At 32.2% G+C, this 15,187-nt stretch overlaps 1 non-coding gene across 1 annotated transcript; it reads left to right on the top strand.

Moving 5' to 3' along the window:
• Positions 1-12,392: 12,392 nt before the first annotated feature.
• TRNAN-GUU (transfer RNA asparagine (anticodon GUU)) lies at positions 12,393-12,465 on the top strand. The gene has a single exon. It is a non-coding gene; the product is annotated as a tRNA-Asn (tRNA).
• Positions 12,466-15,187: the final 2,722 nt, after the last annotated feature.

The following is a 15,187-nucleotide window of genomic DNA, read 5'->3' as shown; positions in this document are numbered from 1 at the left end:
CTTGACGTATTACTGGACCAATTTATTACAAACAATTACGGAAAATCGCTTGTCGTATGTGAAATGGGATTATGGTTGGATATGCTGAAACTAGATGAAGATAACTGTTTTTCTCATAGTGTACTGGGATAAAAAATAGTCAGCTACATCCACGATGTAATGACAAACTAGTGTTTGATGTAGTCGTCAAACTGAAACATTTATTTATTCAATTAGCATTCTAGAAACACTTTTGAATCGCCATAAAATAGTTTCACCAATTACAAAGCAGAAAACAGTTTCTAAAGAGAAGAGCCGGCAAGAAACTACTTAGTCAGTATGTGAATCATGTCTGCAAAAAAAAAAACATTCAACAATATTCATTTCACAAACATTCTGTATATATCGCTTTTCAGCTGCTGCAAGTTTAGAAACAACACACTAATATTTTGCTATCAATACCCACGTGTAACAACCGAAAGAAATCAACATATTGTTTCTTCTATTAAAAAAACCCACAACGCTTCATTCTGTGCGAGCCGTTGCCTCACGACGTCATGCAGAAAACATCTACCTACTCTTTGATGTTAATTGTACTCAAAGTTTCGTCCCAATGCTAGGCGCGTCCAATCAACTTTCAATCATGTAGTTAATCTGGAATGAACAGAAGTATATGTTAGTATATTTAATTATCTGTGGTCTACGCCTTATAACATTTTTTAGTAAAGAACACACAATGCTTAATTCTGCCTCTGACGTCACATAGACAACAACTGCAGCTCTTTGATGTTAATTATTGTACTCAGAGATTCGTGCTAGGAGCGCGTCCAATCAGCTTTCTAACATTTAATCTCAAATGAACGTAATGGATTGTGTGAACATGTCCGATGGTTTAGGTTTAGGCAAATATGTATTTGATCGTATAGATAATTTTGTTACTACTGAATACTGAATATATTGTAATACTAGCTGCTCCGCGCGGTTTCACATGCGTGGCTCCTCTCCTGTTGGTCGTAGCGTGATGATAATATATAGCCTTCCTCGATAAATGAGCTATCTAACACCGAAAGAATTTTTCAAATCGGACCAGTAGTTCCCGAGATTAGCGCGAGATTTTTTTTCTAAATAGTGTTAGCCTATTCCCACAGTAAGCTCAATTAAGGCTTGTGTTGTGGGTACTAGGCGACGATAAATATAATATTTAATAATTACATATATAGATAATAACACCCAGACCCAAGAACAAATAATTGAGTTCATCACACAAATATTTGCCCTGACCGGGAATCGAACCCGGGACCGTCGGCTCAGTAGGCAGTTACTTTACCACTGCGCCAACCGCGTCGTCAATTGATAATATAGATTAATACTTATATTTTTTTAGAAATGGGAAGTACAATAAATTTTTTCTTATCTCCCCTCCCATATTATCTAGATAAACCTTTAGGTATTATCACAAGCTAAGCTTCTTAAATTATTTTTTAACATTCAAGGAAACTTATTTCACTGTTAAACATATTCTCAAAAATGGAACGTTTTAAAACGTTAGTATACTCGCAAAATTTGAGAGGGAAAGAGGGAGGGCTAAAATCCTCCCGTCAGATATCAATCACCTTTTGGACGGACGATCAATCAATGTTAATTATTAGATACTTTATTATATTTCCCTGCCATCAAGTAGATGTGGAGTAAATTAGATAATTCTATGCGTTTTATTCATTCTTTTTATATGGGATATAATTTTCGTAATTTTGTACACGTAAGTTTGGAAGTAGGTATAATAGTATATTATTATCTGTGATTTGTACATAGAAAAGCTACATTTTTGAAAGAAGTACTTCATTTTAGAAAGAAACACACACTTCCTTTTAGAAAGAAGTAGTAGAAGTACCTTTTAGAAAGAAGTAGTCTTTAAACTCTTTATTATTATTTTTATCAAAATGATATTATATTATGTTGTTAAATACGAAAAAAAGCATGTTTATTCAAATTATCATGGCAAATAAATGTTATGTAATCTGTACTAATATTATAAAGCTGAACATGATATGAACAGTTTGTTTGCTTGTTTGTTTGAACGCGCTAATCTGTTATATATTATATCGAATTACTTATAGAATAACTTTACTTCAGAAGAAGGTCTTTAAAATTATTATTTTATCAAAACCTTGCTTAAATGGATACGAAAACATAATTATATGTGTAGTTTTTCATGGAAAGAGATTAGAATTAACACCTCTTAATTTGTTTTGCTTAAATTGATAATGATACATGTATATTACTTATGTAATCTTTTATATATTTTCATCAAAACCTTTTTAGTATTCTATGATTGTAACGTTTTAGAAATAGAGATATCTCTAGGTTTGTTATTGTTTATTTTCTAGTGAGGGTAATGTTAAATTTCGGTCACGTTTCGACAGCTAAACGGTTTGGATGAAATCTGAAATTCAGGCTAACATTAAAACATGCTTTTCGTGTTTTGGCGAAAACGACAACTAGTTATTATAGGCCTTTCTCTATTTAATACGATTAGTATTCTGAAAACAGACATTTTATTTAGTTTTTATATATTATATTAATGAATAACATTGGGCTTTAAAATAAAAAACTCAGAATAAATCATATAAATCGGAAGAATGGTACACACATTTTGATACTGATATATGATACCAGCTGTGCCCCGCGGTTTTACCCGCATTGCTTCGCTCCTGTTAGTCGTAGCGTGATGATATTTTATAGCTTATATAGCCTTCCCCGATAAATGGGCTATCTAACACCGAAAGAATTTTTCAAATCGAATCAGTAGTTCCTGAGATTAGCGCGTTCAAACAAACAAACTCTTCAGCTTTATAATATTAGTATAGATTAATATTACCTATATTATTTGTTGTCATGGTGATATTCTATATCTAATTATGGCTATGTAACCTATTCATTTAAATAAATAGTAGAAAATAAAGTCGCTTTCATAAAAATAATTAGAAATAGTTGTAAAAAGAACTAGTTTTAACTGCATTCTAACAGAACAAGGGTTTTAACTGTAACATATTTAATTTCACACGTGATACGCCAGAGGTCTACTTATAAGATTACAAAATAACAAAAGAATGGTCCAACCAAACACCCCGAGACCTTGTGAGTTTGCGAAAGTTTAGAAAACAATGTTATTTCCTCAAGTTTTAGTAGATCTGTAACATCCTCGTATAACTTTTGTAATAGTTAAACGTTCAGAAGTTTGGTTCAACCGAATATTATAATAATTTTACGACCCGCTGCAGTTTGCTTTTGCCGCCAAATTGTAGTTTCGATTTTCACTACTTCTATATATGATTTACTAGCTTTCCGCCCGCGCCTTTGCCCTCGTTTTCAAAGAAAAACATACATACAAACACATAGTTTTTCCGATTTTGATTTCCGGGATAAACCTATAAGTACTATGTGTTAATCCAAGTTACCCTCTATATGTGTGCTAAATTTCATTGTAATCAGTTCAGTAGTATTTTTGTGAAAGAGTAACAGACATATTATATTATATACGTTCACATACACATCCAGCCATCCTCAAAAACTTTCGCATTTATAATATTATAAAACTCGTACAGAGTTTTTTTGTTTATTGATATGTTAGGAACTAGGGGTCCGATTTGAAAAAGATTTGTTTTGTTTTATTTTAGCTGTAGGATTATATCATCACGCTAAGACCAATAAGAGGAAAACAATGCGGGTAACACCACGAGGCGTAGACAGCGTTTTGGTACGAAAAAAAGATCTTATAAAATGTGAGATAGGAATATAAAACTTCCATTTATAATTTACAAGTATGGCGCGTGTAGAATAATTACTGTTTTCTCTGAATTTATCTTCGAAAGTCTTTGTAAATCTTTTACATTTTAAGCCACCCCCGTTACAATAATTATTTGTATTATATTTATACGTCTTTACCTTAGGTGGCCTGGAAGAAATCGCTTATAAGCGACAAGGTCGCCTTTTGTAATTTAAATCCCCTCTATACAACTATATTATATATAATATTATAAAGCTGAAGAGTTTGTTTGAACAAGCTTATCTCAGGAACTACTGGCTTTACTCCGATTTAAAAAATTCTTTCAGTGTTAGCTAGCCCATTTATCGAGGAAGACTATAAGGCTATATAATATCATCACGCTATGACCAACAGGAGCGGAGCCACGCGGGTGAAACCGTGAAGCGCAGCTAGTAAATAAATGCCTTGTAAAACAAATGTGGGCAAAATTACATTGTAGACTAAGATTGTAGATTACACTTTTAATTTATCGAGTAACAGCTCAAGAATAAATGCTTGTTTAAGCAATGAGTTGATGCTTTTCCTTATTACGTCCCTTGGGCTATAAAATAATGACAATGACAAATATGGACAATGTTTGTTATTTTATTGTATTTATTAAGCGATTTGTTTGTTTAGGAGATGAGTTCCGGTCTTGGCTCTTTAGAAATCAGATAAATAACATATGTATTGCGGATATAATAATATAAATTTTATTAGGACCTTAAATGTAGAGGTAATAAATAAATTGATGTTAATACATGACCATTATTTTAAAATTTTACATTATTTATTACATACTAATATCTATAATCTAACTAATGTCTGAACGAGCTGAATAGTTTGTTTGTTTGAATGCGCTAATCTCAGGAACTACTTGACCGATTTTAATAATTTCATCGTTGGATAGGTAGGTACCTACATTATCCCTGGCTGAGTGACTATTTTATTCACATTATATTTTAAGTAACAGTATAGGAGTTGATACAATTTTCGCTTATATCTTAAAGATTACAAAAGTTAAATAGCTTTTGCAATCTCCTGAATTACTAATCCGATTTTGATAATTGTTTCACTAATGGGAGACCATAATATTATACCTTACACGTGCTACCGCTTACTTTAATCTATACATATAATAAAATCGTAGGAAAGTCAAAACTGTACATTGAATATTTTTTTAAAAGAATACATAATCCATGATCTATAATCGATATAGAAGCCAAAAACATAGTTTTTAGAATTTTTGTCTGTTTGTCTGTTTGTCTGTTTGTCTGTATGTTTGTCCAGGCTAATCTCGAAAAGTACTGCATAGATTGACTTCAAATTTTGCATGAATATTACTAACAGGTCGGGTGAGGCTTTTTTAAACATATTATCATGCTATCACCTCCGGGGGAGGAGCTGTGAACCTTTTTTTTTCTTACGTATTCCGTGTATTACGACAGCGTACAATCTAAAGACTCATGTTTAAATGTTGGTTTCGGGTAAGCCATGCTATTATCTAGCTTTACACAATAAAAACTATGTCATTTACGTAATTTGGGCAGAGAATCAGTTTAATGAATTTATTAGTATACAAATTTGAAACAGCGCCATCTATGAGATTTCGTAAAAATCAAATCAATTTACATGTTAACACTACTGAACACAATGTTAAAAATTAATAATTTAAATATAATTATGTTATTTATTTATTTAACTCTTTAACCCATATCTTCCCTTCCCTATAAGGTGCGCTTATAATTCGTGTGAATATACCTACTACATTTTTAAAAGTGAGGGTAGATGTTTATTATTTTAAGTCAAACTAGACACCATTACAGTTAATCTAATATTGATTGTGTTCATTGGTTACATTTTTAAAAATCTTCGTGTTTTAAAAATTCGATAACGAGGCGGGACTCGAACCAGCATTCTTTAGTGGTCGAATTTTATCTATTCTTTATAATACAAAAAGGTTAGTTCGTTGATAATTATTATTCCTTCATCATTTACATGTTGTAAGTAAAAATATACTTTGACTGTTAATACTTTTGTTCAGTATTTACCTGTATGATTATTGCTTGGTAATTAATATAATATTTTCATGTCGTATACCTAATTAAAAACATAAGTTTGATGTGAAACTAGCTGGATTTATTTTTACACACTCACAGTCTTATATTTTGTGTTAATGTTAAAATAGTATTAATAGTGTAAATCATAATATTTTTTCACAATTAAAAATATTTCCTTTTTTTTGATGGTGTTGGCATCGAATTAAACCGCGCTGTCGTTTCGTTCACAAAAAGTGAAGTTATGAGGACCGAATATGTAGCCGCCTCAACTTACGGAAACGAGAGTAACCTGCGTTGTCTGTTAGTTATTGTATAGTAGAATTTAACGTTACATGGAAATTGGAATCTAATTATATGTATACTTATATACTTATATTAAATCTGTAGAGGTCAATTCTGTACATGAAATATATTTCCTAAATAACTATCACGAGGTGATTAGGGATCGACACTGACGCCAAAAATTTTTGTCCGTCTGTCTGTCTGTATAACCGTTATAGAAACAAAAACTACTCGATGGATTTAAACGAAACTTGGTACAATTATTTTTCATATTCGTGAGCAGAGCAGTAACTCCATTTTTAAGCTTTCGTCGCGTGTGCAACCTTAAGGGTTAAAGCTACACAGAAATCAAGTATGAAAGAAATGTTCTCCATATTATATAAAAAATATCTCCCGACATCATAAATGTCTATCTTTTATGGTTGAGATTAGGAGTTCAAAGCTTTCTGATTATATTTGTCTACTAGCTGTGCCCGCGACTTCGTCCGCGTGGAATAGTGACTATGGGACCTATGACCATGGGCTCAGGGTGGGGCAACAATAATTGTTTTTATTTTCATGCTTCCACTCCCAGGCCCACGCCAACGCCCACGCCCACTCCCCTTCACAATTGGTACCTACCAGATCAAAGCCAGGGTAAGCGCCCCACCCAGCCCCACCGTGGCTACGCCCATGCTGAATTACTACTTAACATACAATTATTGAGTAAATACGTACTACCATAAATAATTAAAAGAATTGTTATTAAAATTTCTTACTAAACTGAGCTAATAAACTTACGTACCAACTTATTAAAGAAAATCAAGAAATGAAATGCCTAACCTATACCAAATAGTTACTACATAATATTGTAATTAAAAATTATGATTAGTATATAATATCGAAAATCAAAAAAGAAACTAATTCTACGTAAAATTTCTTTTAAATTATGTCATATTATTTTTTAGGAACCAGGGGGGGAGAGGAGCAAATTCTATTTCCTTCCTTTCTTAAATGGATGTTTTTAATAATGTATGGTGTAGCCACTGATCAGCTTAATCGATACTCAATTTTTATCAAATTCAGCAACAAATCCAAATTAGATGTTTCCTGTCTCACGCACGTAACTAAAGGCTGAAGAGAGAGAGAGGGAGCACGTAACTAAACCGTTTAGACGAAGAAAAGTGTATAGAAAAAGGAATAAATAATTTCATAAACTTCCCGACGATCTTTAAAAATAAATTATTATATCATTTTTTTCATTCCCACTTTTACCCCTATGTAGGTATAATAAGTGGATGAACCGATTTTGATACAATTTATCTAAGAACCAGCGTCGGAAAATATGCTGCCTAACAAAAAAAAAGCCGCATCTAATTCGGTTTACCTGTTAGCCAGCTACGGTGCCATAGACAGACACACACATAGAAATACATAGCAGTCAAACACATAACACCCGTCTTTTTGCGTCGGGGGTTAAAAATATAATACGACATAATTTAAAGGACATTTTATGTGGAAAATTTACCTATTAGAAGTAACCATAATGTTAATTTGACCCCGCCCCCCCCTACTACCTCAGCTTACCCCCAAACCCTTGGGGAATTTTGATATGATCATCTGGACATGTAAAGGAATAACTGTAGCGTATAACAGATAAATTGCGTTTTATCGTACACTGTACAGTGTACAATAGAATGCCTTAGGAAATGTTCGCCGTGATTACTTATAAATTGTTATAACTTTTTTATTTATGAACCGATTGACATGAAATAAACACTAAATGTTAAATGAAGATTACCACAATACATTAGTGAAAATCGCATCTAAATCGGATAAGCCGTTTCTGAGATTAGCGTGCACAAACATACAGACAAACAGACAAAAAATTTTTTAACTACAGTTTTGGGTTCAAGATCGATTTAATAATAACACCTGCTAATTTTTTTCTACATATTTTCATTGTACAGACATCGCTTTTCCACAATTTTATTATATGTATTGATGATGATGATGATTGATGATTATAACACTCTTAGTCCGTTTTAACTTAATTTTTATTCACTCGCATCAGTGCCACCTAAAAAAGCTTTATATCGAAATTCGAGCAAAGCTAAGAAAATGAGAAATAAGAGTTCTCAAGGATCGTTAGAGGTAAGAGGCTTACTATTGACCGAAATCAACATGTGTTATGCCGAGAACCTGAAACCGCTTCACAACGAGAATTGCGGCTCACAGCTGACCGCGAACGGGATGTACTATCCTGTGAGACCGAAACCTTCACTGAGAGGGTATAACGTCTCACAGCTGATGGCAAATGGCATATTTTATCTCGATAATCTGAAACTTTTACTCAATATGAAGACCGTTTGACAAATGATAGGGTGCACCATAATATTATTCGATCTCTTGAAGATGAACATGAGCATAAGCAATGACTAGAGTAGGGACGCGAATATTACCATTATTTGAGACAAGATTATTTGAGACAAGTACGATTAATAAGTTTGTTTAATGAAAGATTAAGAATTAAAACTATTTGGTCTCTTGAAACGGACGAATAGCGAGAGGCCCGTCTTACTGTAGACAGATTTCGACAGTCTTAATGACTTAGAGGTAAACATAGAAGATCAATCTACGAGTTCGGTGGTGTGGTCCGACAAATATAAAAGTGGGTTTGCTTATAACCTCACAATTGATTACAGATCATCTTCTGTATAGGCGATATTAACGTAGTATGTTCTTTTTGTAATGCTTTAAAGAGGAGTAAGGAGTCGGCTTTCGTTTGAAGATACACCAGAACCTTTGAAATCACTACTTTTAGAGGAACATGTGCAATCTAAACAGTTCTTAGACAATATTCGCTCTTATAGTAGTGCGTTTTAAATGATCCTTTGGTGCTCAACAATTATCAGAGGATCCTTTCATGCTTACTTTTAAGATACAAGATCAAGTTTATCATTTGATAGGATCCCTTTTGCCTGAAGGCCAACCTAAGTTTCTTCAAATATATTTTGTATTCGACTACAACGAATAGTCGAATACAAGAAATCAATATTTCTCGAATTTAAAATATTACAATTTTTCCTACAGTAGGGCGACGAATGTATTTTCGCATAGTAACGGAGGGGAACTCACGGGGTCGAGTGACGCGGTCCACGTACCACAAACATGCTTAGTTTGTTGTACCGAGCGCGAAAGAAAGTCATCGTGTTTTTAGTAAAATTACTATGTAAACTAACGTAATTTAATACTTAGGTACATATTAAATAATGATGCGCTCAAACTGTCTACATTTAATTTAGATTATTATTTGAATTACTAAGTAATGTAGAATTTAAATCAAATTCACTCATGTTTTCCTCAGATTTTCGATGTCCTCCGATTTTAAGATTTTCTTATCAGAGTATTCAATTTTAATGTAGTTAATTTTTATAAGAGACAATTAAGAACATTCAAAAATAAAGTGTCACGTATTTTTTTTAAACGACGAATGACGAAAAACGACGTAATCGCGGACGAAGTCGCGGGCAACAGCTAGTCTTGGATATAGGAAATTACCTTATTCCATATGTTTGTGGTGTATTAAGCAAAATTGTTCCTTTACGATAAATCTCGTATGAAATAAACTTAGGTACGAGCTGTATTTACATCATAATTCATATTACATTGGGGTTCCAAGGTTCGAGACCGGGTGAGCGTGTAGGATATAAATAAATTTTGCAATTTATCTGCACAGGTTATAACATTGCCATCACTCGAACAGTGGTGGAAAACATCGTGAAGAAACCGACATGTCGATGAATCAAAAGTTCGACGACATGACGTGACATCCACCAAACCCGCACTCGACCAAATTGAATTCAAGATTGAGCAAAGCTTCTACTATAAAAACAAGACAACTGATAAACATTAATAACAATTTAATACTAAATACAGTTGTATTATTTATGCATAATGCATGTTGTACAAGAATACACCAACACTAAAAAAACAATGTTCATAAAACCACATTTATCCACGATACGCTCTTATTATTCTATTCCATGTCCACAAAACCAAATAAAATTTTAATATTTAAACACAAACACTGCAACATAAAAACAAGCAAACTATTTCGGTTGAGTTATTTGCTTGAATATTTAACAACTAAATCCTGTTTCAGGAATAACTAAGAGTCGTTTACACTTTACATGTATTATTTAAGGAATGAATTTTACTCCAAACAAATGTCAAAGTTGAAACATAAATGTTCTGTTATTTTTGTAAATAATTTCTGCGATGTCGACACTGTTAATAGAGATTTTTATTGTTGTAGGTTAAAAATAAACAGGATACTAGCTGTGCCTCGCGGTTTCAGCCACGGTCGGGCCCGCAAAAGAAAGTATTTCTATAGATTGATCCATTTGTTGTTGTGGTACTTAAGCTACGCCAAGTATGCCAAGTATCCTCAAAATCCGTCCAGTGGTTTCAGTTCAATTTTTTTATTCCCTTAAAATAATAACTTCAATTTGATAAAAAAAAATATAAATAATTTTAACACAATTTTTATTCTTGGAAAATAAAAAATATAGGCATCCTTTATAATTTGCATAACCTCTGTTTCTTCCTTTCACAATTTTATTAAATTTCTCACTTAATTGGAAATTAAATATTGACAAAGCTACGGAAATAATTATTATATACGAGACCTTTGTAAACATTAATTTTAAATACGCATTATTCTTCTCTCTTCCGTATTTTTTCAAAAATGAACTTTATTACACGTAAAATACGTTGCATATTGAACCTTTGTCATTTGGGAGCGTCAACAAAAAAGGTTCCTCCTTTAAATAGCACATTCAACAAATCTATCAAATACAATGTTACAATCGTGTTTTTTTTTTACATCATGAATAAAGCAATTTTAAGGTACTTACTGTTTCAGGAATACTAGTAAATTGTGTGTGCGGCAACTTAATACAGATTCAACATCATCATCATCAGATAACTATTGTGTACTGGTATCCCATAAGAAAAGAATAGGTACATCACTCTGCTCAAGTGCTAGTTGGTTGTCACATGTCTTCAACATAAGAATTGAACAGAATAAAACATTCAAATTACTACTTTTATATCAAAGCCTCATGTTCAAACATCAGACCGAAAAATAGCCGTCATACGAAATATCATACCTAAATATTTTGTGAATTTTCCTTAAAGGAGCGGCTATTCGTGGACGTTTGGAACGCGACGTTCAAAATGTTTGATTTATTAGTAAGATAGAACAGTACACAATAAACTGTATAATTGAATAGGTAATAAGATATGTTATTCAATAGAATTTATGTCCGGAGATATTATTACTTTTACACAAAGTATTAATAATTTCTGCTAATCAGAAGGGAACAGCTAGCAATTGAATAAGTTTGTAAATGACTGTAATAATTTTATTAATATCAAAGTTTCAGTGAAAACTTGCTTCGTGTATAAGCCGCCTAAAATCTTTTTAGTAAGTCAGCGTTCTGTCCATTTCATTTCATATAGAATTTCTAATATTGCATGAAATTGCTGTACTCTTGCAGAAACTAAAATAACTGTTTGATTAAATAAAATTTTCAACTTTTTGTATAAACAACCTTATTTTATAGCTGTTATTACTTATTGTACAAACGTTGTAAAACTGTTCCAAAAACGTTTTAAATTAATTAAATTTTTGTATTTTTTGAACTGTGAAAATATAAAAATTAGTAGTAGTAGTAGCGAGTAAGCTGCTGTTTTAACTGTTTTTAAATAAAAACAATAATTATTTGTAGCACTTTTATAACAGTTTTTGTTTATAAATATTGAGATACTGTAAAATAGAACGTATTTCTCGTACTATTGGAACTATTTCGCCTCGAATTATTTTTTATTATTATTATAAGATTTTTAATAATAAATAAGCGAATAATTTTGCGCTCCATTAACAATATGATCTGTTTTATTACAAAAACGGCTGAAACTTTTAATTTTCTAAGAAAAATCAGCTTTGGGTATTGCTTTTTCTCATTTACTTATTATGTGGCTTATTAGTGAGTGAGTTTAAGGAGAGAAGGAAATAGAGGCGAATTTTAAAGGTTTTTTAAGATAAATCTAAATCGAATGTTCTAGAATAAACAGATTTGGCTCACAGCCTCTATGGCGCAACGGTTAACCGAAAGGTTGTTGGTTCGAATCCAACTAGGGGCGTTTTTTTGTTAATTTTACTATGTTTTTGAGATTTTTTTATTAATTTAGTGTTCTAAAATATACAGATTTGGGTAACAGCCTCTATGGCGCAACGGTTAGCGCGTTCGGCTGTTAACCGAAAGGTTGTTGGTTCGAATCCAACTAGGGGCGATGTTTCTTTTTAAGTAGTTTGTTAAATCAAGCACAGATTACTAATTAGTTGAACCTATTATAAATAACTTAAATAAGTAGAGACGTTATAATATGAAAAATTTCACCTTGTCATTTTTTCCTACACATTATTGTTTCCTTTTTGCATTAGATTATGAATATATAAATAGATAATGCTATACGAATTTTACTATTGTGTGTATGGGCAAAGAACTCAAAACACAGTGACACAAATTCTCATTATAATAGGACTAGAACTCGTAAAGTGTATTAATTAACTCAATTAGTATCTACAATTAATTTACTTTTATCTACACATCGCATGTCTTACGTTACATTTACTTTATGCTACGCCATTCTGGCTCTTATCGCCTAAGCGATAAAGATCTCTTTTGCTTAAAGATATAACCACCTAATGCACAGAGTAATCGTTTCTTAAGGTTTGTTGTGGTTTGTATTCACTCAATTTATTAGAGTTATTCCGCTAGTTTATTTTTAATATCGCTTGTGATTTCACTACTCTGTAATTAACTTTTATCGCACTATTTTTACGATTTGTTACTCAAGAGATAAAATACAGAAACACAAGAAGAAATGGATAATGCCTTTCTTTGTTCTAGGTTTAGGATTGTTGGGCTGTTACTAATTTAGCGTAACTTCTGGCTTTGCTCGTTTTTATACAATCTTTTCGGAAAACATACTGGATAACTAAAAGATTTAGCCAAAATGTATGTTTAAGTAATGAATACGTATATTTTTAAAGATTACCTCGAATAGTTAAAACTTTATGATATTGTATGCTAGATATACCTACGTTTTCTGAGTAACAAACATACAAACAAAAAGGTGTAATTGTGTGTGTTATTCTAGTCTTTTAGCTGAATATGAAGCTACTAAATACAAAATAGGCTACTAAACCGATTTTGATGCGGTTTGTATAGCGATAACTCTTTAAATATTATTTATAGGTCAGCTCTTTTATAACGTGCTTATTAAGTTATTTATACAATAAATTCGTCCACCATATTCTTATTTTCTTTTTTACCTTTTTTTAAACCTCCCACGGGCCATAACACACGTGTAAAAGATTAATTCGTTGTATTCCTATTTATTGTGCTTTTACCTCTTTTTTTGTTATGAAGTATCGACAAATAAATAGGAGTATTAATAAATAGAAGGGACTAGTAAATCGAACAATGTGATTATTTTATGTACTACCAGTGTCTGAGGTTTTACCCGCATTACTCCGCTTCTATTGGTCTTAGCGTGATAGCCTATACTCTATAGCCTTCCTCGATAAATGGACTATCTAACAGTGAAATAATTTTCCAAATCGGACCCGTGATACCTGAGATTAGCGTATTCAAGGAAAACAAACCAACTCTTCTTATTCTATATTGGTATAGAAAAATCAACATCATGAGTCCGTATTTGTTTCCACTGCAGACCTTCAGGCCAGGGTTCATCATATCATCCATAAAACATACCCCAAAATAAATACAAACATCATATTTTCCATTAAAAACAAATTTAAGCCACCAAGTTTATGTAAATACGATCTTGCCAGCCAAATGGCATCAGAAAAGAGTCAACTTTTAGATTGAAAGGGAAAATAATGGCTAAACAACATGCTCCGGGCTGTTTCCCGGTTGATTTGAACAGAATATTTGCGGAGCTGAGCTGCGAAGACTATGTGTGTTTTGTATTAAATATATTTCCGTAGATACCGAGACTTTCGCTTGCGGAAATTTGAAAGCTTCCGTGGTGTTTTTTATATATATGTGTAGTTGCGATTTAGGAACCTATGATAAGAACGTAGGCCTATTCTAGGGGCTTATAACGCCACAAGTGTTATAAACAAAACATTATTATTAATATAATTATATTATACTGGCGTGTTTTGCAATTGGGTGACTCTGATCACTTACCATCACGTGAATTATTAAAAATATCGTATTTTTTGTTTGTATGTTTTTAACTAATAAAAAATCTTTCAATTTATTTTACCTTTCTTTAATTAAAAATTATATTGAGTAATTTGACTATTCGATATAAAATGAAGAAGATCACGTCTAACCCACAGGACCACTCTTGCAACCAAAGAACTAGGTACTCAATATTTACTTTAGAATTAAGAAGCTTTTAATCCATTCAGTGGTCTATTTGAATAAAATTTCTCCATCATTAAATCATGCTAATCTTCAAAATACCTCATAAAACAGCATACAAAGAAGGCTATCCCGCAAGCATGTATGTAACCTACATCTCTTATAAATTAGACGATGGACAAGACAAATGACGGGCCCAAATTGATGACGAAGTGCTTTCATGACAAGGGTCACCTTGGCGTCCATAATGCGAGATAACGGCCGTGTAAAATCTTTATTGGTGTTATATTGTATGCCATGTTATTGGCCAAAAAGATTTAATATCACTACATAGTATAAAACAAAGTCGCTTTCCCTGTCCCTATGTCCCTATGTCCCTATGTCCCTTTGTACGCTTAAATCTTTGAAACTACGCAATGGATTTTGATGCGGTTTTTTTTAATAGATAGAGTGATTCAAAAGGAAGGTTTATATGTATAATAAGATCCATTAAGTAGTGGAGAAGTACTGCTATTTTTGAGGTTTCTAATGTGATGTCGTAAAAAATTACATTTATTCCGCTTACATTGCAAACGCAGGCTGAACCCTACGAGTTTTATCAAAATAATGTACTA

The sequence above is a fragment of the Colias philodice genome, chromosome 19 (assembly GCF_061535455.1).
Source record: "Colias philodice isolate Cphi_HAF_F1 chromosome 19, ilColPhil1 Martin Lab GWU primary, whole genome shotgun sequence".
Lineage (NCBI taxonomy): Eukaryota > Metazoa > Arthropoda > Insecta > Lepidoptera > Pieridae > Colias > Colias philodice.
The sequence above is the reverse complement of the archived record's forward strand: the minus strand, read 5'-3'. Positions and strand labels throughout refer to the sequence as shown.